Source organism: Oncorhynchus tshawytscha, unplaced genomic scaffold, assembly GCF_018296145.1.
Source record: "Oncorhynchus tshawytscha isolate Ot180627B unplaced genomic scaffold, Otsh_v2.0 Un_scaffold_1176_pilon_pilon, whole genome shotgun sequence".
In the NCBI taxonomy this organism is placed as follows: domain Eukaryota; kingdom Metazoa; phylum Chordata; class Actinopteri; order Salmoniformes; family Salmonidae; genus Oncorhynchus; species Oncorhynchus tshawytscha.
This window is the reverse complement of record NW_024609681.1, coordinates 202,812-229,467: the sequence shown is the minus strand read 5'-3', so window position 1 is coordinate 229,467 and position 26,656 is coordinate 202,812. Positions and strand designations below refer to the sequence as shown.

Genomic DNA, 26,656 nt, shown 5'->3' with positions numbered 1-26,656 from the left:
GTGGTGTAACAGTCTCTATCTACAGACCCAGTGGTGTAACAGTCTCTATCTACAGACCCAGTGGTGTAACAGTCTCTATCTACAGACCCAGTGGTGTAACAGTCTCTATCTACAGACCCAGTGGTGTAACAGTCTCTATCTACAGACCCAGTGGTGTAACAGTCTCTATCTACAGACCCAGTGGTGTAACAGTCTCTATCTACAGACCCAGTGGTGTAACAGTCTCTATCCACAGACCCAGTGGTGTAACAGTCTCTATCATATCCACAGACCCAGTGGTGTAACAGTCTCTATCATATCCACAGACCCAGTGGTGTAACAGTCTCTATCCACAGACCCAGTGGTGTAACAGTCTCTATCTACAGACCCAGTGATGTTACAGTCTCTATCTACAGACCCAGTGGTGTAACAGTCTCTATCATATCTACAGACCCAGTGGTGTAACAGTGTCTATCCACAGACCCAGTGGTGTAACAGTCTCTATCTACAGACCCAGTGATGTAACAGTCTCTATCTACAGACCCAGTGGTGTAACAGTCTCTATCCACAGACCCAGTGGTGTAACAGTCTCTATCTACAGACCCAGTGATGTTACAGTCTCTATCCACAGACCCAGTGGTGTAACAGTCTCTATCTACAGACCCAGTGGTGTAACAGTCTCTATCCACAGACCCAGTGGTGTAACAGTCTCTATCTACAGACCCAGTGGTGTAACAGTCTCTATCTACAGACCCAGTGATGAAACAGTCTCTATCTACAGACCCAGTGGTGTAACAGTGTCTATCCACAGACCCAGTGGTGTAACAGTCTCTATCTACAGACCCAGTGGTGTAACAGTGTCTATCTACAGACCCAGTGGTGTAACAGTCTCTATCTACAGACCCAGTGGTGTAACAGTCTCTATCATATCCACAGACCCAGTGGTGTAACAGTCTCTATCCACAGACCCAGTGGTGTAACAGTCTCTATCCACAGACCCAGTGGTGTAACAGTCTCTATCCACAGACCCAGTTGTGTAACAGTCTCTATCCACAGACCCAGTGGTGTAACAGTCTCTATCCACAGACCCAGTGGTGTAACCGTCTCTATCTACAGACCCAGTGGTGTAACAGTCTCTATCATATCCACAGACCCAGTGGTGTAACAGTCTCTATCCACAGACCCAGTGGTGTAACAGTCTCTATCATATCTACAGACCCAGTGGTTTAACAGTCTCTATCTACAGACCCAGTGGTGTAACAGTCTCTATCATATCCACAGACCCAGTGGTTTAACAGTCTCTATCTACAGACCCAGTGGTGTAACAGTCTCTATCTACAGACCCAGTGGAGTAACAGTCTCTATCTACAGACCCAGTGGTGTAACAGTCTATCCACAGACCCAGTGGTGTAACAGTCTCTATCCACAGACCCAGTGGTGTAACAGTCTCTATCATATCCACAGACCCAGTGGTGTAACAGTCTCTATCTACAGACCCAGTGGTGTAACAGTCTCTATCTACAGACCCAGTGGTGTAACAGTCTCTATCCACAGACCCAGTGGTGTAACAGTCTCTATCTACAGACCCAGTGGTGTAACAGTCTCTATCTACAGGCCCAGTGGTGTAACAGTCTCTATCCACAGACCCAGTGGAGTAACAGTCTCTATCTACAGACCCAGTGGTGTAACAGTCTCTATCATATCTACAGACCCAGTGGTGTAACAGTCTCTATCTACAGACCCAGTGGTGTAACAGTCTCTATCTACAGACCCAGTGGTGTAACAGTCTCTATCTACAGACCCAGTGGTGTAACAGTCTCTATCTACAGACCCAGTGGTGTAACAGTCTCTATCATATCCACAGACCCAGTGGTTTAACAGTCTCTATCTACAGACCCAGTGGTGTAACAGTGTCTATCCACAGACCCAGTGGTGTAACAGTCTCTATCTACAGACCCAGTGGTGTAACAGTCTCTATCCACAGACCCAGTGATGTAACAGTGTCTATCCACAGACCCAGTGATGTTACAGTCTCTATCCACAGACCCAGTGATGTAACAGTCTCTATCCACAGACCCAGTGGTGTAACAGTGTCTATCCACAGACCCAGTGGTGTAACAGTCTCTATCTACAGACCCAGTGGTGTAACAGTCTCTATCTACAGACCCAGTGGTGTAACAGTCTCTATCCACAGACCCAGTGGTGTAACAGTCTCTATCCACAGACCCAGTGGTGTAACAGTCTCTATCCACAGACCCAGTGATGTAACAGTCTCTATCCACAGACCCAGTGGTGTAACAGTCTCTATCTACAGACCCAGTGGTGTAACAGTCTCTATCCACAGACCCAGTGATGTAACAGTCTCTATCCACAGACCCAGTGGTGTAACAGTCTCTATCATATCCACAGACCCAGTGGTGTAACAGTCTCTATCCACAGACCCAGTGGTGTAACAGTCTCTATCATATCCACAGACCCAGTGGTGTAACAGTCTCTATCTACAGACCCAGTGGTGTAACAGTCTCTATCTACAGACCCAGTGGTGTAACAGTCTCTATCATATTCACAGACCCAGTGGTGTAACAGTCTCTATCCACAGACCCAGTGGTGTAACAGTCTATCCACAGACCCAGTGGTGTAACAGTCTCTATCTACAGACCCAGTGGTGTAACAGTCTCTATCTACAGACCCAGTGGTGTAACAGTCTCTATCTACAGACCCAGTGATGTAACAGTCTCTATCCACAGACCCAGTGGTGTAACAGTCTCTATCTACAGACCCAGTGGTGTAACAGTCTCTATCTACAGACCCAGTGGTGTAACAGTCTCTATCTACAGACCCAGTGGTGTAACAGTCTCTATCCACAGACCCAGTGGTGTAACAGTCTCTATCTACAGACCCAGTGGTGTAACAGTCTCTATCATATCTACAGACCCAGTGATGTTACAGTCTCTATCTACAGACCCAGTGGTGTAACAGTCTATCTACAGACCCAGTGGTGTAACAGTCTCTATCTACAGACCCAGTGGTGTAACAGTCTCTATCTACAGACCCAGTGGTGTAACAGTCTCTATCATATCTACAGACCCAGTGGTGTAACAGTCTCTATCATATCCACAGACCCAGTGGTGTAACAGTCTCTATCATATCCACAGACCCAGTGGTGTAACAGTCTCTATCTACAGACCCAGTGGTGTAACAGTCTCTATCCACAGACCCAGTGGTGTAACAGTCTCTATCTACAGACCCAGTGGTGTAACAGTCTCTATCCACAGACCCAGTGGTGTATCTCTGTCATATCTACAGACCCAGTGGTGTAACAGTCTCTATCCACAGACCCAGTGGTGTAACAGTCTCTATCATATCTACAGACCCAGTGGTGTAACAGTCTCTATCCACAGACCCAGTGGTGTAACAGTCTCTATCATATCTACAGACCCAGTGGTGTAACAGTCTCTATCTACAGTCTCTATCCACAGACCCAGTGGTGTAACAGTCTATCCACAGACCCAGTGGTGTAACAGTCTCTATCCACAGACCCAGTGGTGTAACAGTCTCTATCCACAGACCCAGTGGTGTAACAGTCTCTATCCACAGACCCAGTGGTGTAACAGTTCTATCCACAGACCCAGTGGTGTAAGTCAGACCCAGTGGTGTAACAGTCTCTATCCACAGACCCAGTGGTGTAACAGTCTCTATCACAGACCCAGTGGTGTAACAGTCTATCCACAGACCCAGTGGTGTAACAGTCTCTATCATATCCACAGACCCAGTGGTGTAACAGTCTCTATCATATCCACAGACCCAGTGGTGTAACAGTCTCTATCTACAGACCCAGTGGTGTAACAGTCTCTATCTACAGACCCAGTGGTGTAACAGTCTCTATCCACAGACCCAGTGGTGTAACAGTCTCTATCCCACAGACCCAGTGGTGTAACAGTCTCTATCAGACCCAGTGGTGTAACAGTCTCTATCTACAGACCCAGTGGTGTAACAGTCTCTATTCACAGACCCAGTGGTGTAACAGTCTCTATCCACAGACCCAGTGGTGTAACAGTCTCTATCCACAGACCCAGTGATGTTACAGTCTCTATCCACAGACCCAGTGGTGTAACAGTCTCTATCATATCTACAGACCCAGTGGTGTAACAGTCTCTATCATATCTACAGACCCAGTGATGTTACAGTCTCTATCTACAGACCCAGTGGTGTAACAGTCTCTATCAACAGACCCAGTGGTGTAACAGTCTCTATCATATCCACAGACCCAGTGATGTTACAGTCTCTATCTACAGACCCAGTGGTGTAACAGTGTCTATCTACAGACCCAGTGGTGTAACAGTCTCTATCATATCCACAGACCCAGTGGTGTAACAGTCTCTATCTACAGACCCAGTGATGTTACAGTCTCTATCCACAGACCCAGTGGTGTAACAGTCTCTATCCACAGACCCAGTGATGTTACAGTCTCTATCTACAGACCCAGTGGTGTAACAGTGTCTATCTACAGACCCAGTGGTGTAACAGTCTCTATCATATCCACAGACCCAGTGGTGTAACAGTCTCTATCCACAGACCCAGTGGTGTAACAGTCTCTATCCACAGACCCAGTGGTGTAACAGTGTCTATCTACAGACCCAGTGGTGTAACAGTCTCTATCATATCCACAGACCCAGTGGTGTAACAGTCTCTATCATATCCACAGACCCAGTGGTGTAACAGTCTCTATCATATCCACAGACCCAGTGGTGTAACAGTCTCTATCTACAGACCCAGTGGTGTAACAGTCTCTATCTACAGACCCAGTGGTGTAACAGTCTCTATCCACAGACCCAGTGGTGTAACAGTCTCTATCATATCCACAGACCCAGTGGTGTAACAGTCTCTATCTACAGACCCAGTGGTGTAACAGTCTCTATTCACAGACCCAGTGGTGTAACAGTCTCTATCCACAGACCCAGTGGTGTAACAGTCTCTATCCACAGACCCAGTGATGTTACAGTCTCTATCCACAGACCCAGTGGTGTAACAGTCTCTATCATATCTACAGACCCAGTGGTGTAACAGTCTCTATCATATCTACAGACCCAGTGATGTTACAGTCTCTATCTACAGACCCAGTGGTGTAACAGTCTCTATCAACAGACCCAGTGGTGTAACAGTCTCTATCATATCCACAGACCCAGTGATGTTACAGTCTCTATCTACAGACCCAGTGGTGTAACAGTGTCTATCTACAGATCCAGTGGTGTAACAGTCTCTATCATATCCACAGACCCAGTGGTGTAACAGTCTCTATCTACAGACCCAGTGATGTTACAGTCTCTATCCACAGACCCAGTGGTGTAACAGTCTCTATCCACAGACCCAGTGATGTTACAGTCTCTATCTACAGACCCAGTGGTGTAACAGTGTCTATCTACAGACCCAGTGGTGTAACAGTCTCTATCATATCCACAGACCCAGTGGTGTAACAGTCTCTATCTACAGACCCAGTGGTGTACAGTCTCTATCCACAGACCCAGTGGTGTAACAGTCTCTATCCACAGACCCAGTGGTGTAACAGTCTCTATCCACAGACCCAGTGGTGTAACAGTCTCTATCCACAGACCCAGTGGTGTAACAGTCTCTATCCACAGACCCAGTGGTGTAACAGTCTCTATCCACAGACCCAGTGGTGTAACAGTCTCTATCATATCCACAGACCCAGTGGTGTAACAGTCTCTATCCACAGACCCAGTGGTGTAACAGTCTCTATCTACAGACCCAGTGATGTAACAGTCTCTATCTACAGACCCAGTGGTGTAACAGTGTCTATCTACAGACCCAGTGGTGTAACAGTCTCTATCTACAGACCCAGTGGTGTAACAGTCTCTATCTACAGACCCAGTGGTGTAACAGTGTCTATCTACAGACCCAGTGGTGTAACAGTCTCTATCATATCCACAGACCCAGTGGTGTAACAGTCTCTATCTACAGACCCAGTGGTGTAACAGTCTCTATCTACAGACCCAGTGGTGTAACAGTCTCTATCCACAGACCCAGTGGTGTAACAGTCTCTATCCACAGACCCAGTGGTGTAACAGTCTCTATCTACAGACCCAGTGGTGTAACAGTCTCTATCCACAGACCCAGTGGTGTAACAGTCTCTATCCACAGACCCAGTGGTGTAACAGTCCTATCTACAGACCCAGTGGTGTAACAGTCTCTATCTACAGACCCAGTGGTGTAACAGTCTCTATCTACAGACCCAGTGGTGTAACAGTCTCTATCTACAGACCCAGTGTTGTAACAGTCTCTATCTACAGACCCAGTGGTGTAACAGTCTCTATCATATCTACAGACCCAGTGGTGTAACAGTCTCTATCATATCCACAGACCCAGTGGTGTAACAGTCTCTATCTACAGACCCAGTGGTGTAACAGTCTCTATCCACAGACCCAGTGGTGTAACAGTCTCTATCCACAGACCCAGTGGTGTAACAGTCTCTATCTACAGACCCAGTGATGTTACAGTCTCTATCTACAGACCCAGTGGTGTAACAGTCTCTATCTACAGACCCAGTGATGTTACAGTCTCTATCTACAGACCCAGTGGTGTAACAGTCTCTATCCACAGACCCAGTGGTGTAACAGTCTCTATCTACAGACCCAGTGGTGTAACAGTCTCTATCCACAGACCCAGTGGTGTAACAGTCTCTATCTACAGACCCAGTGATGTTACAGTCTCTATCTACAGACCCAGTGGTGTAACAGTCTCTATCATATCTACAGACCCAGTGGTGTAACAGTGTCTATCCACAGACCCAGTGGTGTAACAGTCTCTATCTACAGACCCAGTGATGTAACAGTCTCTATCCACAGACCCAGTGGTGTAACAGTCTCTATCTACAGACCCAGTGGTGTAACAGTCTCTATCATATCTACAGACCCAGTGGTGTAACAGTGTCTATCCACAGACCCAGTGGTGTAACAGTCTCTATCTACAGACCCAGTGGTGTAACAGTGTCTATCTACAGACCCAGTGGTGTAACAGTCTCTATCTACAGACCCAGTGGTGTAACAGTCTCTATCCACAGACCCAGTGGTGTAACAGTCTCTATCCACAGACCCAGTGGTGTAACAGTCTATCCACAGACCCAGTGGTGTAACAGTCTCTATCCACAGACCCAGTGGTGTAACAGTCTCTATCTACAGACCCAGTGTTGTAACAGTCTCTATCCACAGACCCAGTGGTGTAACAGTCTCTATCCACAGACCCAGTGGTGTAACAGTCTCTATCCACAGACCCAGTGGTGTAACAGTCTCTATCTACAGACCCAGTGGTGTAACAGTCTCTATCTACAGACCCAGTGGTGTAACAGTCTCTATCTACAGACCCAGTGGTGTAACAGTCTCTATCTACAGACCCAGTGGTGTAACAGTCTCTATCTACAGACCCAGTGGTGTAACAGTCTCTATCATATCCACAGACCCAGTGGTGTAACAGTCTCTATCCACAGACCCAGTGGTGTAACAGTCTCTATCTACAGACCCAGTGGTGTAACAGTCTCTATCATATCCACAGACCCAGTGGTGTAACAGTCTCTATCCACAGACCCAGTGGTGTAACAGTCTCTATCTACAGACCCAGTGGTGTAACAGTCTCTATCCACAGACCCAGTGGTGTAACAGTCTCTATCATATCTACAGACCCAGTGGTGTAACAGTCTCTATCTACAGACCCAGTGGTGTAACAGTCTCTATCCACAGACCCAGTGGTGTAACAGTCTCTATCCACAGACCCAGTGGTGTAACAGTGTCTATCTACAGACCCAGTGATGTTACAGTCTCTATCTACAGACCCAGTGGTGTAACAGTCTCTATCTACAGACCCAGTGGTGTAACAGTCTCTATCCACAGACCCAGTGGTGTAACAGTCTCTATCCACAGACCCAGTGGTGTAACAGTCTCTATCTACAGACCCAGTGGTGTAACAGTCTCTATCCACAGACCCAGTGGTGTAACCGTCTCTACCCACAGACCCAGTGGTGTAACAGTCTCTATCCACAGACCCAGTGGTGTAACAGTCTCTATCCACAGACCCAGTGGTGTAACAGTCTCTATCCACAGACCCAGTGGTGTAACAGTCTCTATCCACAGACCCAGTGGTGTAACAGTCTCTATCCACAGACCCAGTGGTGTAACAGTCTCTATCTACAGACCCAGTGGTGTAACAGTCTCTATCCACAGACCCAGTGGTGTAACAGTCTCTATCCACATACCCAGTGGTGTAACAGTCTCTATCCACAGACCCAGTGGTGTAACAGTCTATCTACAGACCCAGTGGTGTAACAGTCTCTATCCACAGACCCAGTGATGTAACAGTCTCTATCCACAGACCCAGTGGGTTAACAGTCTCTATCTACAGACCCAGTGGTGTAACAGTCTCTATCTACAGACCCAGTGGTGTAACAGTCTCTATCCACAGACCCAGTGGTGTAACAGTCTCTATCATATCCACAGACCCAGTGGTGTAACAGTCTCTATCATATCCACAGACCCAGTGGTGTAACAGTCTCTATCCACAGACCCAGTGGTGTAACAGTCTCTATCATATCTACAGACCCAGTGGTGTAACAGTCTCTATCTACAGACCCAGTGGTGTAACAGTCTCTATCATATCCACAGACCCAGTGGTGTAACAGTCTCTATCTACAGACCCAGTGGTGTAACAGTCTCTATCCACAGACCCAGTGGTGTAACAGTCTCTATCATATCTACAGACCCAGTGGTGTAACAGTGTCTATCCACAGACCCAGTGGTGTAACAGTCTCTATCCACAGACCCAGTGGTGTAACAGTCTCTATCTACAGACCCAGTGGTGTAACAGTCTCTATCCACAGACCCAGTGGTGTAACAGTCTCTATCTACAGACCCAGTGGTGTAACAGTCTCTATCCACAGACCCAGTGGTGTAACAGTCTATCCACAGACCCAGTGGTGTAACAGTCTCTATCCACAGACCCAGTGGTGTAACAGTCTCTATCTACAGACCCAGTGGTGTAACAGTCTCTATCCACAGACCCAGTGGTGTAACAGTCTCTATCTACAGACCCAGTGGTGTAACAGTCTCTATCTACAGACCCAGTGGTGTAACAGTCTCTATCCACAGACCCAGTGGTGTAACAGTCTCTATCCACAGACCCAGTGGTGTAACAGTCTCTATCCACAGACCCAGTGGTGTAACAGTCTCTATCCACAGACCCAGTGGTGTAACAGTCTCTATCCACAGACCCAGTGGTGTAACAGTCTCTATCATATCCACATATTAGATACTGACTGTTACTGGCAACACCCCAAAAGAAGGACAACATTCCCCCCAGCCTGCTACCAATGACACCAGACAGGAAGGACAACATTCCCCCCAGCCTGCTACCAATGACACCAGACAGGAAGGACAACATTCCCCCCAGCCTGCTACCAATGACACCAGACAGGAAGGACAACATTCCCCCAGCCTGCTACCAATGACACCAGACAGGGAGGAAAACATTCCCCCAGACTGCTACCGTTGACACCAGACAGGAAGGACAACATTCCCCGCAGCCTGCTACCGTTGACACCAGACAGGAAGGACAACATTTCCCCCACCAACACCACCTCCCCAGCCTGCTACCGTTGACACCAGACAGGAAGGACAACATTCCCCCCACCATTCCACCACCTCCCCCAGCCTGCTACCGTTGACACCAGACAGGAAGGGGCCACGGATTGATGCTGCTTACGCCAAATCCTGACTCTGCCATCAGCGTGACGCAACAGGAACCTGAATTCATCGGGGGGACCGAACAATGTTTTTCGACTACTCAATTGTCCAGTGTTGGCGATGGCCCAGTGACAGGGACACCTTGTGTTTAGCTGATAGGAGAGGAACCCCGATGTGGTCGTCTGTAGCCAATCCGTAACAAGGACCGACGAGTTGTGTGTTCCCGAGATGCCGTTCTGCACACCACTGTTGTACCTCACCGTTATTTGTCTGTTAGCTATTCTAGTTCCACCTTGGAGCTGATTTCGCCCACTAGGCTGTCGCTGACTGGATGTTTTTTGTCTGTTAGCTACTCTAGTTCCACCTTGGAGCTGATTTCGCCCACTAGGGCTGTCGCTGACTGGATGTTTTAGACAGTGTCGTGCGTGAAAAGCCCAGGAGTCCAGCTCTTTTCTGAGACACTGGATCAGGCCACGTTCAAAGTCGCTTAGGTCCCTCGCCCCTTCTAAATGTCAAGGCAACAGTAACTGAATGCCTCTTAGCCTGTCTGCCTGATTTATATAGCAAGACACAGCCACGTGACTCACTGTCTATAGGACTGTGTATTTAGAGTTTTAGAGTTTTAGAATTTTAGAATTTAGTTTTAGAATTTAGAATATTGTGTATTTAGAGTTTTAGAGTTTTAGAATTTAGTTTTTGATTTTAGAATATTGTGTATTTAGAGTTTTAGAATTTTAGAATTTAGTTTTAGAATTTAGAATATTGTGTATTTAGAGATTTAGAATTTTAGAATTTAGTTTTAGAACTTAGAATATTGTATATTTAGAGGTTTAGAGTTTTAGAATTTAGTTTTAGAATTTAGAATATTGTTAAGGGGAAGGGGGAGAAAGAGAGAGTGACAGACAGAGAGAGGACTCTCTCCCTGTGGCAACCATCTCGTAGTCATTGTTCTGAGGGCAGATATTGTTACAACCTCCCCTCCTTCCCGCCAGACAGCCTGCTGAATGTTACCATGGCAATCACCTAGCGTCTAGGGCCCATCAGCCATGCTGCCTCATCACGACTCGGGTTACTAACAGCATAGTCAGGTTACACACACAGCTTGAGACAGCCTGTATTTATTTATATGTATTTCACCTTTATTTAACTAGGCTATTTATTTAACTAGTTAAGTTAGTTAAGTTAGTTAAGAACAAATTCTTATTTACAATGACGGCCTACGCCGGCCAAAACCTAACCCGGACGACGTTGGGCCAATAGCGGGACACCCAATGGGACTCCAAAATCACGGCCGGTTGTGATTTTACGACATGGCCCCCTGCTGATCCATCACGACTGGTAACCGTGCCAACGTAACCGGGGTTTACAACTGATTTCTTCTGTTGCGACGTCCCTCTAAAGACCTTCTGCTAGCCTGCTAGCCCCGGCCCGCTAGCTGTCTGAATCGCCGTGTCTCCAGTTCGCCCAGCTTCTCACAGGACCCAATGATCACTCGGCTACGCACGCCTCTCCCTAATGTCAATATGCCTTGTCCATTGCGGTTTTGGTTAGTGATTATGGCCTTATTTCACTATAGAGCCTCTAGCCCTGCTCAATAAGCCTTAGCCAAGCCTTTAGTTCCACCTCCCACACATGTGATGACCTCACCTGGTTTAAATTATGTTTCTAGAGACAATATCTCTCTCATTATCACTCAATGCCAAGGTTTACCTCCACTGTATTCACATCCTACCATACCTTTGTCTGTACATTATGCCTTGAATCTATTCTACCATGCTCAGAAACCTGCTGCTTTAACTCTCTGTTCCGGACGGACTAGACAACCAGTTCTTATAGCCTTTAGCCGTACCCTTATCCTACTCCTCCTCTGTCCCTCTGGTGATGTAGAGGTGAATCCAGGCCCTGCAGTGCCTAGCTCCACTCCTATTCCCCAGGCGCTATCATGTGTTGACTTCTGTAACCGTAAAAGCCTTGGATTCATGCATGTTAACATTAGAAACCTCCTCCCTAAGTTTGTTTTATTCACTGCCTTAGCACACTCTGCCAACCCGGATGTCCTAGTCGTGCCCAAACAATTTGAGCTTCTACTTTAAAAATGCACATTTCTAGAAACAGTTGCCACTTGCTATAGACCACCTTCTGCCCCAGCTGTGCCCTGGACTCCATATGTGAATTGATCGCCCCCCAACTATCTTCAGACCTTGTGCTGTTAGGTGACCTAAACTGGGACATGCTTAACACCCCAACCATCCTACAATCTAAGCTTGATGCCCTCAATCTCACACAAATTATCAATGAACCTACCAGGTACAACCCCAAATCCGTAAACACGGGCACTGCTGTCTTCAACCAGGATATCAGCGATCACTGCCTCATTGCCTGCGTCCGTAATGGGTCTGCGGTCAAACGACCACCCCTCATCACTGTCAAACGCTCCCTAAAACACTTCAGTGAGCAGGCCTTTCTAATCGACCTGACGAGGGTATCCTGGAAGGATATTGACCTCATCCCGTCAGTAGAGGATGACTGGTTATTCATTAAATGTGCCTTCCTCACCATCTTAAAAAAGCATGCCCCATTCAGAAAATGTAGAACCAGTAAGGATAGCTTTTTCAAACAGAAATTTGCATTTGCAACTCAAAAAAGTTCTGGGACACTGTAAAGTCCATGGAGAATAAGAGCACCTCCTTCCAGCTGCCCACTGCTCTGAGGCTAGGAAACACTGTCACCACTGATAAGTCCAGTATAATTGAGAATTTCAATAATCATTTTTCTACGGCTGGCCATGCTTTCCACCTGGCTACCCCACAGCAATCCGCCAAAGCCCCCACAGCAACTTGACCAAGCCTCCCCCAAATCCAGATAGCTGTTCTGAAAAGAGCTGCAAAATCTGGACCCCTACAAATCAGCCGGGCTAGACAATCTGGACCCTCTCTTTCTAAAATTATCCGCCGAAATTGTTGCAACCCCTATTACAAGCCTTTTCAACCCCTCTTTCGTGTCGTCTGAGATTCCAAAAGATCGGAAAGCTGCTGTGGTCATCACCCTCTTCAAAGGGGGAGACAAATCTAGACCAAAACTGCTACAGATCTATATCTATCCTACCCTGCCTTTCTAAGGTCTTTGAAAGCTAATTAACAAACAGGTCACCGACAATTTCGAATCCCACCGTACGTTCTCTGCTATGCAATCTGGTTTCAGAGCTGGTCATGGATGCACCTCAGCCAAGCTCAAGGTCCTAAACGATATCAAAACCGCCATAGATAAAAGACAGTACTATGCAGCCGTCTTCATCGACCTGGCCAAGGCTTTCGACTCTGTCAATCACCACATTCTTATCGGCAGATAATAGCCTTGGCTTCTCAAATGATTGCCCCGCCTGGTTCACCAACTACTTCTCAGACAGGGTTCAGTGTGTCAAATCGGTGGACCTGTTGTCCGGACCTCTGGCAGTCTCTATGGGGGTGCCACAGGGTTCAATTCCCGGACCGACTCTTTTCTCTGTATACATCAATGATGTCGCTCTTGCTGCTGGTGATTCTCTGATCCACCTCTACGCAGACGCCACCATTCTGTATATTTCTGGCCCTTCTTTGGACACTGTGTTAACCTGTTGCGACTCTAGGGGCAGTATTTTCATTTTTGGAAAAAAAAACGTTCCCGTTTTAAACGAACCTCCAGATGAGCTTCAATGCCATACAACTCTCCTTCCGTGGCCTCCAACTGCTATTAAATGCAAGTAAAACTAAATGCATGTTCTTCAACCGATCGCTGCCCACACCTTCCCGCCCATCCAGGATCACTACTCTGGACGGTGCTGACTTAGAATATGTGGACAACTACAAATACCTAGGTGTCTGGTTAGACTGTAAACTCTCCTTCCAGACTCACATTAAGCATCTCCAATCCAAAATTAAATCTAGAATCGGCTTCCTAATTCGCAACATATTTACCTACCTCATCCCCATACTGTTTTTATTTATGTACTTTTCTGCTCTTTTGCACACCAGTATCTCTACTTGCACTCCAGTGTTAATCTGTTAAATTGTAATTATTCTCTCCTATGGCCTATTCGCCTTTCATTCCAGTACTCTGCTGCCTGTGACTGGAACGAATTGCAAAAATCGCTGAAGTTGGAGACTTTTATCTCCCTCACCAACTTCAAACATCAGCTATCTGAGCAGCTAACCGATCGCTGCTGCTGTACATAGTCTATTGGTAAATAGCCCACCCAATCTACCTACCTCATCCCCATACTGTTTTTATTTATTTACTTTTCTGCTCTTTTGCACACCAATATCTCTACCTGTACATGACCATCTGATCATTTATCACTCCAGTGTTAATCTGCAAAATTGTAATTATTCGCCTACCTCCTCATGCCTTTTGCACACAATGTATGTAGACTATTTTTTTCTACTGTGTTATTGACTTGTTAATTGTTTACTCCATGTGTAACACTGTGTTGTCTGTTCACACTGCTATGCTTTATCTTGGCCAGGCCGCAGTTGCAAATGAGAACTTGTTCTCAACTGGCCTACCTGGTTAAATAAAGGTGAAATAAATAAATACATTTTAAAAATGGCTAAGAAGCTGTGTTTATGAGCCAGAGGACAGAGGTACCATCTCATTAAAAAAAAAGGTTTTAAAATGGTTTGGCCGTCCCCATGAAAACCCAGAAAACTACAATATCAAAACAAGGCAGAAGGAAAACACATACCTGAGTCTACAAAGAATCAGTCTCACCTCAGTCCCCCCCCCCTGCCTCACCTCTCTCTTTAACTAGTCTGACCAGCTCTTGGTCTGTAGAATAGCACACAGAAAGAGAAAGTCAGTTTGGTTATATTTAACTCCTTCTAATTCCTTATGAGGGAACCATTTTATTTGACCTAATGAGTACAACACAGTTTTGGTTACACCCCATAGCTGAGGGAAGTAGGGGTGGTGTTCATAAAATCAGTAAACTGGGCCTTTACTAGTCCTGTATTAGCAGAAGCAGACCTTTACTAGTCCTGTATTAGAGGACCTTTACTAGTCCTGTATTACTAGTCCTGTATTAACAGACCTTTACTCGTCCTGTATTAACAGACCTTTACTAGTCCTGTATTGACAGACCTTTACTAGTCCTGTATTAACAGACCTTTACTAGTCCTGTATTAACAGACCTTTACTAGTCCTGTATTGACAGACCTTTACTAGTCCTGTATTACTAGTCATGTATTAACAGACCTTTACTAGTCCTGTATTAGAGGACCTTTACTAGTCCTGTGTTAACAGACCTTTACTAGTCCTGTATTAACAGACCTTTACTAGTCCTGTATTAACAGACCTTTACTAGTCCTGTATTAACAGGCCTTTACTATTCCTGTATTACTAGTCCTGTATTAACAGACCTTTACTAGTCCTGTATTAGAGGACCTTTACTAGTCCTGTATTAACAGACCTTTACTAGTCCTGTATTAGAGGACCTTTACTAGTTCTGTATTAACAGACCTTTACTAGTCCTGTATGAGAGGACCTTTACTAGTCCTGTATTAGAGGACCTTTACTAGTCCTCTGTTAACAGACCTTTACTAGTCCTGTATCAGTGGACCTTTACTAGTCCTGTATTAACAGACCTTTACTAGTCCTGTATTAGCAGAAGCAGACCTTTACTAGTCCAGTATTAGAGGACCTTTACTAGTCCTGTATTAGAGGACCTTTACTAGTCCGGTATTACTAGTCCTGTATTAACAGACCTTTACTCGTCCTGTATTAACAGACCTTTACTAGTCCTGTATTGACAGACCTTTACTAGTCCTGTATTAACAGACCTTTACTAGACCTGTATTAACAGACCTTTACTAGTCCTGTATTAACAGACCTTTACTAGGCCTGTATTAACAGATCTTTACTAGTCCTGTATTACTAGTCATGTATTAACAGACCTTTACTAGTCCTGTATTAGAGGACCTGTACTAGTCCTGTGTTAACAGACCTTTACTAGTCCTGTATTAACAGACCTTTACTAGTCCTGTATTAACAGACCTTTACTAGTCCTGTATTAACTACCCTTTACTAGTCCTGTATTAACAGAACTTTACTAGTCCTGTACTAACAGACCTTTACTAGTCCTGTATTAACAGACCATTACTAGTCCTGTATTAACAGACCTTTACTAGTCCTGTATTACTAGTCATGTATTAACAGACCTTTACTAGTCCTGTATTACTAGTCATGTATTAACAGACCTTTACTAGTCCTGTATTAGAGGAGCTTAACAGACCTTTACTAGTCCTGTATTAACAGACCTTTACTAGTCCTGTATTAACAGAACTTTACTAGTCCTGTATTAACAGACCTTTACTAGTCCTGTATTAACAGACCTTTACTAGTCCTGTATAACTAGTCCTGTATTACTAGTCCTGTGTTAACAGACCTTTACTAGTCCTGTATTAACAGACCTTTACTAGTCCTGTATTAACAGACCATTACTAATCCTGTATTAACAGGCCTTTATTATTCCTGTATTAGAGGACCTTTACTATTCCTGTATTAACAGGCCTTTACTAGTCCTGTATTAACAGGCCTTTACTATTCCCGTATTACTAGTCCTGTATTAACATACCTTTACTAGTCCTGTATTAACAGACCTTTACTAGTCCTGTATTACTAGTCCTGTGTTAACAGACCTTTACTAGTCCTGCATTACTAGTCCTGTGTTAACAGACCTTTACTAGTCCTGTATTAACAGACCTTTACTAGTCCTGTATTAACAGACCTTTACTAGTCCTGTACTAACAGACCTTTACTAGTCCTGTATTAACAGACCTTTACTAGTCCTGTATTACTCGTCCTGTGTTAACAGACCTTTACGAGTCCTGTATTAACAGACCTTTACTAGTCCTGTATTAACAGACCTTTACTAGTCCTGTATTAACAGACCTTTACTAGTCCTGTATTAACAGATCTTTACTAGTCCTGTATTACTAGTCATGTATTAACAGACCTTTACTAGTCCTGTATTAACAGACCTTTACTAGTCCTGTATTAACTGACCTTTACTAGTCCTGTATTAACAGAACTTTACAAGTCCTGTACTAACAGACCTTTACTAGTCCTGTATTAACAGACCATTACTAGTCCTGTATTAACTGACTTTTACTAGTCCTGTATTACTAGTCATGTATTAACAGACCTTTACTAGTCCTGTATTACTAGTCATGTATTAACAGACCTTTACTAGTCCTGTATTAGAGGAGCTTAACAGACCTTTACTAGTCCTGTATTAACAGACCTTTACTAGTCCTGTATTAACAGAACTTTACTAGTCCTGTATTAACAGACCTTTACTAGTCCTGTATTAACAGACCTTTACTAGTCCTGTATAACTAGTCCTGTATTACTAGTCCTGTGTTAACAGACCTTTACTAGTCCTGTATTAACAGACCTTTACTAGTCCTGTATTAACAGACCATTACTAATCCTGTATTAACAGGCCTTTACTATTCCTGTATTAGAGGACCGTTACTAGTCCTGTATTAACAGACCATTACTAGTCCTGTATTAACAGGCCTTTACTATTCCCGTATTACTAGTCCTGTATTAACATACCTTTACTAGTCCTGTATTAACTGACCTTTACTAGTCCTGTATTAACAGAACTTTACAAGTCCTGTACTAACAGACCTTTACTAGTCCTGTATTAACAGACCATTACTAGTCCTGTATTAACTGACCTTTACTAGTCCTGTATTAACAGACCTTTACTAGTCCTGTATTAACAGACCATTACTAGTCCTGTATTAACATACCTTTACTAGTCCTGTATTAACTGACCTTTACTAGTCCTGCATTAACAGATCTTTACTAGTCCTGTATTACTAGTCATGTATTAACAGACCTTTACTAGTCCTGTATTGACAGACCTTTACTAGTCCTGTATTAACAGACCTTTACTAGTCCTGTACTAACAGACCTTTACTAGTCCTGTATTAACAGACCTTTACTAGTCCTGTACTAACAGACCTTTACTAGTCCTGTACTAACAGACCTGTACTAGTCCTGTATTACTAGTCCTGTATTAACAGACCTTTACTAGTCCTGTATTAACAGACCTTTACTAGTCCTGTACTAACAGACCTTTACTAGTCCTGTATTAACAGACCTTTACTAGTCCTGTATTAACAGACCTTTACTAGTCCTGTACTAACAGACCTTTACTAGTCCTGTACTAACAGACCTTTACTAGTCCTGTATTAACAGACCTTTACTAGTCCTGTATTAACAGACCTTTACTAGTCCTGTATTAACAGACCTTTACTAGTCCTGTATTAACAGACCTTTACTAGTCCTGTACTAACAGACCTTTACTAGTCCTGTATTAACAGACCTTTACTAGTCCTGTATTAACAGACCTTTACTAGTCCTGTATTAACTGACCTTTACTAGTCCTGTATTAACAGACCTGTACTAGTCCTGTGTTAACAGACCTTTACTAGTCCTGTATTAACAGACCTTTGCAAGTCCTGTATTAACAGACCTTTACTAGTCCTGTATTAACTGACCATTACTAGTCCTGTATTAACAGACCTTTACTAGTCCTGTATTAACAGACCTTTACTAGTCCTGTATTGATTGTTTGGAGCGTTCTATTCATGATGTTTGATGTGCTGCAAGTCCCGCCTCTCCCATCTCCTCATTGGTTGTTAGGAGCGTATACCCACGTGGGTGATTGAAAGATGGACTGAGGTCCACACTCCAGTCCAGTTGGTGGTGGTAATAAACCTTAAAGTTGGTTGCCAATATAAAGTTCAGTTAGACTACAGACATTATATCAACATCAACTAAGGTAGAACAGACTACTGACATTATATATCAACATTAACTAAGGTAGAACAGACTACTGACATTATATATCAACATTAACTAAGGTAGAACAGACTACTGATATTATATATCAACATTAACTAAGGTAGAACAGACTACTGACATTAACTAAGGTAGAACAGACTACTGACATTAACTAAGGTAGAACAGACTACTGACATTAACTAAGGTAGAACAGACTACTGACATTAACTAAGGTAGAACAGACTACTGACATTAACTAAGGTAGAACAGACTACTGACATTAACTAAGGTAGAACAGACTACTGACATTAACTCAGGTAGAACAGACTACTGACATTAACTCAGGTAGAACAGACTACTGACATTATATATCAACATTAACTAAGGTACAACAGACTACTGACATTAACTAAGGTAGAACAGACTACTGACATTAACTCAGGTAGAACAGACTACTGACATTATATATCAACATTAACTAAGGTAGAACAGACTACTGACATTAACTAAGGTAGAACAGACTACTGACATTATATATCAACATTAACTAAGGTAGAACAGACTACTGACATCAACTAAGGTAGAAGAGACTACTGACATTATATATCAACATTAACTAAGGTAGAACAGACTACTGACATCAACTAAGGTAGAACAGACTTCTGATATTAACTGTGGTAGAACAGACTACTGGCATTAACTCAGGTAGAACAGACTACTGACATCAACTAAGGTAGAACAGACTACTGATATTAACTGAGGTAGAACAGACTACTGGCATTAACTAAGGTAGAACAGACTACTGACATTAACTAAGGTAGAACAGACTACTGACATTAACTAAGGTAGAACAGACTACTGACATTAACTAAGGTAGAACAGACTACTGATATTATATATCAACATTAACTAAGGTAGAACAGACTACTGACATTAACTAAGGTACAACAGACTACTGACATTAACTAAGGTAGAACAGACTACTGACATTATATATCAACATTAACTAAGGTAGAACAGACTACTGACATTATATATCAACATTAACTAAGGTAGAACAGACTACTGACATTATATATCAACATTAACTAAGGTAGAACAGACTACTGATATTATATATCAACATTAACTAAGGTAGAACAGACTACTGATATTATATATCAACATTAACTAAGGTAGAACAGACTACTGATATTATATATCAACATTAACTAAGGTAGAACAGACTACTGATATTATATATCAACATTAACTAAGGTAGAACAGACTACTGATATTATATATCAACATTAACTAAGGTAGAACAGACTAAAGACATTATATCAACATCAACTAAGATAGAACAGACTACTGACATTAACTAAGGTACAACAGACTACTGACATTAACTAAGGTAGAACAGACTACTGACATTAACTAAGGTAGAACAGACTACTGACATTAACTAAGGTACAACAGACTACTGACATTAACTAAGGTAGAACAGACTACTGACATTATATATCAACATTAACTAAGGTAGAACAGACTACTGACATTAACTCAGGTAGAACAGACTACTGACATTAACTCAGGTAGAACAGACTACTGACATTATATATCAACATTAACTAAGGTACAACAGACTACTGACATTAACTAAGGTAGAACAGACTACTGACATTATATATCAACATTAACTAAGGTAGAACAGACTACTGATATTATATATCAACATTAACTAAGGTAGAACAGACTACTGATATTATATATCAACATTAACTAAGGTACAACAGACTACTGATATTATATATCAACATTAACTAAGGTAGAACAGACTACTGATATTATATATCAACATTAACTAAGGTACAACAGACTACTGACATTAACTAAGGTAGAACAGACTACTGACATTAACTAAGGTAGAACAGACTACTGACATTAACTAAGGTAGAACAGACTACTGACATTAACTAAGGTAGAACAGACTACTGATATTAACTCAGGTAGAACAGACTACTGACATTAACTCAGGTAGAACAGACTACTGACATTATATATCAACATTAACTCAGGTACAACAGACTACTGACATTAACTAAGGTAGAACAGACTACTGACATCAACTAAGGTAGAACAGACTACTGATATTAACTGAGGTAGAACAGACAACTGGCATTAACTAAGGTAGAACAGACTACTGGTAGAACAGACTACTGACATTAACTCAGGTAGAACAGACTACTGACATTATATATCAACATTAACTCAGGTACAACAGACTACTGACATTAACTAAGGTAGAACAGACTACTGACATTATATATCAACATTAACTAAGGTAGAACAGACTACTGACATTAACTAAGGTAGAACAGACTACTGATATTAACTGAGGTAGAACAGACTACTGACATCATGGATCAACATTAACTAAGGTAGAACAGACTACTGACATTAACTAAGGTAGAACAGACTACTGACATTAACTAAGGTAGAACAGACTACTGACATTAACTAAGGTAGAACAGACTACTGACATCATGGATCAACATTAACTAAGGTAGAACAGACTACTGACATTAACTAAGGTAGAACAGACTACTGACATTAACTCAGGTAGAACAGACTACTGACATTAACTCAGGTAGAACAGACTACTGACATTAACTAAGGTAGAACAGACTACTGACATTAACTAAGGTAGAACAGACTACTGACATTAACTAAGGTAGAACAGACTACTGACATTAACTAAGGTAGAACAGACTACTGACATTAACTAAGGTAGAACAGACTACTGACATTATATATCAACATTAACTAAGGTAGAACAGACTACTGACATTAACTAAGGTAGAACAGACTACTGACATCAACTAAGGTAGAACAGACTACTGACATTATATATCAACATTAACTAAGGTAGAACAGACTACTGACATTATATATCAACATTAACTAAGGTAGAACAGACTACTGACATTAACTAAGGTAGAACAGACTACTGACATTATATATCAACATTAACTAAGGTAGAACAGACTACTGACATTATATATCAACATTAACTAAGGTAGAACAGACTACTGACATTATATATCAACATTAACTAAGGTAGAACAGACTACTGATATTATATATCAACATTAACTAAGGTAGAACAGACTACTGATATTATATATCAACATTAACTAAGGTAGAACAGACTACTGACATTAACTAAGGTAGAACAGACTACTGACATTATATATCAACATTAACTAAGGTAGAACAGACTACTGTCTGTAGTTACTCGGACAACATCCTGGTCACACGGTCATGTGACATTCAGTGTGCGTCCCAAACAGCACCCAAATCACAATGCAGCCTCTTGTCATAAATAGTGCACTGTGCAGTGAACAGGGTGCCATTAGGACATAATGGCACTCAGTGTGTACTTATGTAGATTTATCATAATACTGTGTGCTCTCTGCTCTCTCTCTCTGGGTCAATGTTTGAGTTTTTGCAGGTGAGGATATATGGATATTAACTAGAGAGAGAAAATGACCCGTTTTCTATTGTCTCAGTGGTAAGACATAGTCATGCTCTGTGTGAGACAGAGACAGAAAGGGAATGAATGAAGGAATGGATAGATGCGGAGAGAGAGTTACAGAAAGAGTGAGGCATTGTGGGCGATTGAGGGCTTCCCGAGTGGCGCAGCGGTCTAAGCTACTGCATCTCAGTGCTTGAGGCGTTACTACAGGCACCTTGGTTCGATTACAGGCTGTATCACAACCCGGCTGTGATTGGGAGTCCCCATAGGGCGGCGCACAATTGGCCCAGTATCGTCCGGGTTTGGTTGTTGTTGGCCGTCGTTGTGAATAAGAATTGGTTCTTAAATGACTTGCCTAGTTAAATAAATGTTCAATGAAATGTGGTGTTGTTTTAAATCGAGAAAGACACACTGTGGTCAGCGGAAAAACACTGACTAGGCAGCCTAGACTACCCACAGCGAGATGCACCTGCTTAGGTGTCCTGCTTTGGTTACGACACTCTCTCTCTCTCCCTCTCTGTCTTTCTTCGCTCTCTATCAACCGCGTCTATTGGACGCTACAACTTTACTGCTATTCGGTCATAGATACGAGGTTATGTTGCACCTGTATATTTTGAAACCACACGCAAACACACACGCACCAGCAGGCGCACACACACACACACACACACACGCACGGACACCTGTTGCTGCTGCATACTAGCGGGAAGTTTCGGCTTACCTCAGTTCCTTTTACACGGTAGAAAGGGTGAGGGGAAGGGAGGCAACTATCCAGAGTCCTCCTGAACGACAGGTTGAAAAATTAAATAAATACTAAATTCTGAAAAAGTGTCCGTATTAATTAAATGGAAAGGACGGGGTTAGCTGCTGTGCTGCGGCTCCAGTCCAGATGCGTCTGGTAACGGCTGGTCGAAGACAGTCTCCGATCCAACTCCGACTGGCCTTCTCTGGGGCGGGACTTAGCTCTGCGCTACCTCCGAAATGAAGGGAGTGGCAGAGAGAGAGAGAGGAAGACTGTACTCTCTGTTTAGGGTCAGATAGCATTCTAGTTTGCTCTGTGTTTTTGTTGTAAATTCTTTGTCATGTAATTCTCTTTCTGTTTTCTCATTATTTTTGGTTGGGTCTTTCCCATGCCAATGAAGCCCTTTGAGTTGAGAGAGAGACTACAACACTGTACACAGCCATTATATGATATGTTTACTGTACATTTTGTATGGTTTATTTAACTTTGGTTTATTATCTATTTTACTTGCTTTGGCAACGTTAACATATGTTTCCCATGTCAATAAAGCCCTTTGAATTGAATTGACAGAGAGAAAGAGAGAGAGAGTTGGGGAGGGGGGGGGAGAGAGATCACAGTAGCAAGATTTGTGACCTGTTGCCATAAGAAAAGGTCAACCGGTGAAGAACAAACACCATTGTAAATACAACCCATATTTATGCTTCTTCATTTCTCTTGTGTTCTTTAACCATTTGCACAGCATTACAACACTGTATGTAGACATAATATGACATTTGAAATGTCTTTATTCTTTTGGAACTTCTGTGAGTGTAATATTTACTGTTCATTTCACTTTTGTTTATTATCTATTTCACTTGCTTTGGCAAAAGGGTAACATGTTTCCCATGTCAATAAATCCCCTTTAAATTGAATTAAATGGGTACAGAGAGGAAGAGGAGAATAGAGAGAACCCATTGTGCTACCTGACTGACTGTCTCTAAACAGGTGTGTTGTTGACCCTGTAAACATGGAGGAGGGGCTCTGATGATAGTCTCTAAACAGGTGTGTTGTTGACCCTGTAAACATGGAGGAGGGGCTCTGATGATAGTCTCCATTTAATGTTTAATTCGACTCTTTTCTAAGGCCGACTGTCAACAGCCACACAACCATGTAACAATGCTTTTCCAATGGTCAAACAATCCTAGTAAGGACAGGTTATATATATACAACAATCCTAGTAAGGACAGGTTATATATACACAACAATCCTAGTAAGGACAGGTTATATATACAACAATCCTAGTAAGGACAGGTTATATATACAACAATCCTAATAAGGACAGGTTATATATACACAACAATCCTAGTAAGGACAGGTTATATATACAACAATCCTAGTAAGGACAGGTTATATATACAACAATCCTAGTAAGGACAGGTTATATATGTATATACAACAATCCTAGTAAGGACAGGTTATATATACAACAATCCTAGTAAGGACAGGTTATAGGAGATATATACAACAATCCTAGTAAGGACAGGTTGTAGGAGATATATACAACAATCCTAGTAAGGACAGGTTATATATATACAACAATCCTAGTAAGGACAGGTTATATATATACAACAATCCTAGTAAGGACAGATTATATATACAACAATCCTAGTAAGGACAGGTTATAGGAGATATATACAACAATCCTAGTAAGGACAGGTTATATATATACAACAATCCTAGTAAGGACAGGTTATATATACAACAATCCAAGTAAGGACAGGTTATATATATACAACAATCCTAGTAAGGACAGGTTATATATATACAACAATCCTAGTAAGGACAGGTTATATATACAACAATCCAAGTAAGGACAGGTTATAGGAGATATATACAACAATCCTAGTAAGGACAGGTTATATATACAACAATCCTAGTAAGGACAGGTTATATATATACAACAATCCTAGTAAGGACAGATTATATATCTACAACAATCCTAGTAAGGACAGGTTATATATATACAACAATCCTAGTAAGGACAGGTTATATATATACAACAATCCAAGTAAGGACAGGTTATAGGAGATATATACAACAATCCTAGTAAGGACAGATTATATATCTACAACAATCCTAGTAAGGACAGGCTATATATATACAACAATCCTAGTAAGGACAGGTTAATATATACAACAATCCTAGTAAGGACAGGTTATATATATACAACAATCCTAGTAAGGACAGGTTATATATATACAACAATCCAAGTAAGGACAGGTTATAGGAGATATATACAACAATCCTAGTAAGGACAGGTTATATATATACAACAATCCTAGTAAGGACAGGTTATATATATATACAACAATCCTAGTAAGGACAGGTTATATATATACAACAATCCTAGTAAGGACAGGTTATATATACAACAATCCTAGTAAGGACAGGTTATATATATATACAACAATCCTAGTAAGGACAGGTTATATATATACAACAATCCTAGTAAGGACAGGTTATATATACAACAATCCTAATCCTTATATATATAGAACAATAACCTGTCTAACACAGAGGACATGAATACATCCACTAACACAGAGGACACGAATACATCCACTAACAACACAGAGGACATGAATGCATTCACTAACACAGAGGACATTAATACATCCACTAACACAGAGGACATGAATACATCCACTAACACAGAGGACATTAATACATCCACTAACACAGAGGACATGAATACATCCACTAACAACACAGAGGACATGAATACATCCACTAACAACACAGAGGACATGAATACATCCACTAACACAGAGGACATTAATACATCCACTAACAACACAGAGGACATGAATACATTCACTAACACAGAGGACACGAATACATCCACTAACAACACAGAGGACATGAATACATCCACTAACACAGAGGACATTAATACATCCACTAACAACACAGAGGACATGAATACATTCACTAACACAGAGGACACGAATACATCCACTAACACAGAGGACATGAATACATCCACTAACACAGAGGACATGAATACATCCACTAACACAGAGGACATGAATACATCCACTAACACCACAGAGGACATGAATGCATTCACTAACACAGAGGACATGAATACATCCACTAACACAGAGGACATGAATACATCCACTAACAACACAGAGGACATGAATACATTCACTAACACAGAGGACATGAATACATCCACTAACAACACAGAGGACATGAATACATCCACTAACAACACAGAGGACATGAATACATCCACTAACAACACAGAGGACATGAATACATCCACTAACAACACAGAGGACATGAATACATCCACTAACAACACAGAGGACATGAATACATCCACTAACACAGAGGACATGAATACATCCACTAACACAGAGGACATGAATACATCCACTAACACAGAGGACATTAACACATCCACTAACACCACAGAGGACATGAACACATCCACTAACAACACAGAGGACATGAATACATCCACTAACAACACAGAGGACATGAATACATCCACTAACAACACAGAGGACATGAATACATCCACTAACAACACAGAGGACATGAATACATCCACTAACAACACAGAGGACATGAATACATCCACTAACAACACAGAGGACATGAATACATCCACTAACAACACAGAGGACATGAATACATCCACTAACAACACAGAGGACATGAATACATTCACTAACAACACAGAGGACATGAATACATCCACTAACAACACAGAGGACATGAATACATCCACTAACAACACAGAGGACATGAATACATCCACTAACAACACAGAGGACATGAATACATCCA

General features: G+C 42.2%; 1 protein-coding gene across 1 annotated transcript in view; it reads right to left on the bottom strand.

Moving 5' to 3' along the window:
• LOC121845469 (2-hydroxyacylsphingosine 1-beta-galactosyltransferase-like) overlaps positions 1–23,037 on the bottom strand; it is a 40,480-nt gene extending 17,443 nt beyond the window's left edge. Inside the window, exon 1 of the mRNA XM_042316917.1 lies at positions 22,796–23,037. The gene's annotated coding sequence lies outside the window, so the exon portion shown is untranslated. The remainder of the gene's footprint in view (positions 1–22,795) is intronic.
• Between the last annotated feature and the right edge of the window lie 3,619 nt (positions 23,038–26,656).